Here is a 3,091-nt window from a genome sequence, read left to right as displayed (position 1 = left end):
TCAATGCCCCCACTGTTGCCATGGGTACAGTGGAAGCATGGGTGCGAGTGTGGGCATGTGACTCTGATCCTAAGAATATGTGATTGCTATAGCAAGCCTTTCACCATTATCCTCTGGACGTTGGGGCTAATTGCTCTAATATACTGAAGCAGTATAAAGCTCCCACATTCTCAGGAAAGGGTCTCAAGAATTCTCCCTTATTTCCTCTGCATGTGCGCTCTTGGGTCCTCATAATATCCAGCAGATCTTTAATGGTCAAGGTGTATGCCCTTTAACAGATCTGGTGTGAGGAGGAGTGACTTGGTCTATAGGCAGCCCTAAAAAAAAAAAAAAAAAAAAAAAAAAAAAAAGCTATCAGTGTCTAAGTTTTCCACAGGGCAGCTAAAGGGGACAGACTGATCAATTACACATTGGGAATGGCTAGCCAAAAGCCAAACTTCTCCATCACAACCTGGGGTAGGTCAAACAATAGCGTTGCCAACAGCTGACGCCTTTGAGTTTGCCTTGTTAGGAAAGTCTGCTTTGGGTGATTCAGTAAGGCAGCTGGCAAGTTAGAGAAGCCATTCATAATGTCACCCAGGGAAGCCTGTAATCTAATAGCATCAATTCTGCTGGAAACGAGAACATAAGGGCATGGTTGCTTTGGAGAAGGCAACCTGAACAGTGCCAGAGTGCTTGGCAGAGCTCCAGATACAGGTTGTGGGTGCCAGCTTCTCAGATGGCCCAGGACACAGAAGCCTGAGTACCTCCCCCAACCCTGTGACTTGTGACATCTAGTCAACCATTTTTCCTCTCTAGGCCTCAATTTTTTCCATCTGTAAAATGGGATTAAGGATAGCAACTCATGCTTTGAGTCCCACAAGGCCAGGGTTCAAATCTCCACTCTAACATTTTCTGTTTGGCGTTGAGCAATTAATTAATCTTGCTGAACTTTCAGTTCTTCACCCATAAAACATGGGAAATAATATTTATCATGTAGGGCTTAGGAAAGAAACTAATGCATGTAAACACTGTAGACACTCAATAAATATATGTCGAATCAATAAATGAATGGTACTGTCTGGCACATAATAGGTGATTTTTAGGTTCATCTTTTCCCTCAGTCAGATATGATATGGAAACATGTAGTGGGACAAATTGTTCTTACTGAGCCATAGGATCCAGATATCAGCCTCATGCTCTAGAAATTGTTCAGTCTACATCTATTTTTCTATGGGCATTATTTTGGCCAGAAATATATATCCTATTTACACTGACAGGAAATATGGTTAAAGGCAAGAACATCAACCAATGTCAAGATTATCCAGCTAAGGGTGCCTAGGTGGCTCAGTCAGTTGAACATCCTACTCTTGATTTTGGCTCAGGTCATGATCTCAGGGTTTTGGGATTAAGCCCTGAGTAGAGCTCCTTGTTGAACATGGAACCTACTTAAGATTCTCTTCTCTCTCTCTCTCTCTCCCTCTGCCTCTCCCCCATTCACTGTTTTTCTCTCTAAAATAAAGAAAAAGGAGGGATGTTCCCTGGTGGCTCAGTTGGTTAAGCATCTGACTTTGGCTCAGGTCATGATCTCGTGGTTCGTGAGTTCAAGCCACGCATTGGGCTCTGTGCTGACAGCTCAGAGCCTGGAGCCTGCTTGGGATTCTATGTCTCCTTCTCTCTCTGCCCCTCCCCTGCTTGTACTCTGTCTCTGTCTCTGTCTCTCAAAATAAATAAATAAACTTAAAAAAAGATTATCCAGATAATATAAAAAGGGAGGCAACCACTATTTGTGGAAAAATGTGCACACATCTGTAAATACACACATAAACATGCAGGTTTCTACATAGAACATCAAAGGGTTCACAGGCCCTCTAAAGCCCCAGGTTTAGAACCTCTGGAACCTCTGGTACCCAAGACTGGAGAGGTAGAGGAGCTGGTCAGTTATCTCAACAACCCCATAACATTCTTTTTTTTTTTTTTAATTTTTTTTCAACGTTTATTTATTTTTGGGACAGAGAGAGACAGAGCATGACCGGGGAAGGGGCAGAGAGAGAGGGAGACACAGAATCGGAAACAGGCTCCAGGCTCCGAGCCATCAGCCCAGAGCCTGACGCGGGGCTCGAACTCACGGACCGCGAGATCGTGACCTGGCTGAAGTCGGACGCTTAACCGACTGCGCCACCCAGGCGCCCGAACCCCATAACATTCTTTTCAGAAAATTTTAGGTGGAAGTAAATTAAAAAAATATTACCTTTTTTTCCAAATATTCATTCTAAAAGAACCTTGCTACATATTCTCAGTTCCTTTCTTTTCTTTTTATTTCCTTCTTCTCTTTATTTTTTTTTAAAGTTTTATTTACTGGGGCATCTGGGTGGCTCAGTTAAGCATCTGACTTTGGCTCAGGTCATGATCTCATGGTTTGTGAGTCTGAGCCCCGCGTCGTGCTCTGTGCTGACAGCTTAGAGCCTGGAGCCTGCTTTGGATTCTGTGTCTCCCTCTCTCTCTGCCCTTCCCCCACTTACACACTGTCTCTCTCTCTCTCTCTCTCTCTCTCTCTCTCTTTCTCTCTCTCTCCCAAATATAAATAAATATTAAATAATTTTTTAAGTATTATTTATTTAAGTAATCTCTACACCCAACGTGGGGCTCCAAGTCATGACTCTAGATGGAGAGTTGCATGCTGTTTCAACTGAGCCAGCCAGATGCCCTCATTCTTCTTGTCTTTAAAGATGATCACAAGTCTTTCTTGAAAAGAAGAAAGTCATAGCTGGTCTCTAACATTTCTTTCTGTTATGACAAAGCTGAAGTTAGCAAGGTCTACAGTTGGCGGTCAGGAAGCATCTTAATTGTGAGCAATTTACTTGTATTACTCCATGTGTTAATCATTAATACTCTTTATGGTAATCTAGTTTTGTCTCTCAAGCTGCTATGTATACCCTTATCTAGTTATAGATACAGATCTACACCCATGACTATGAGTATCATCCACCCTCTCTATATAAAGTTTGTCCTTTGGTCTAGAGTTTCACTTGAAGCTCTTTGTCCCCTCGTCGTCTCCATGCTCTTAGAAAGAGAAGCAGTGATGGTCCCAGTTCCATCTGTTGCACTTTTC

Source organism: Leopardus geoffroyi, chromosome X (assembly GCF_018350155.1).
Source record: "Leopardus geoffroyi isolate Oge1 chromosome X, O.geoffroyi_Oge1_pat1.0, whole genome shotgun sequence".
In the NCBI taxonomy this organism is placed as follows: Eukaryota; Metazoa; Chordata; class Mammalia; order Carnivora; family Felidae; genus Leopardus; species Leopardus geoffroyi.
This window is presented reverse-complemented; position numbering follows the sequence as displayed.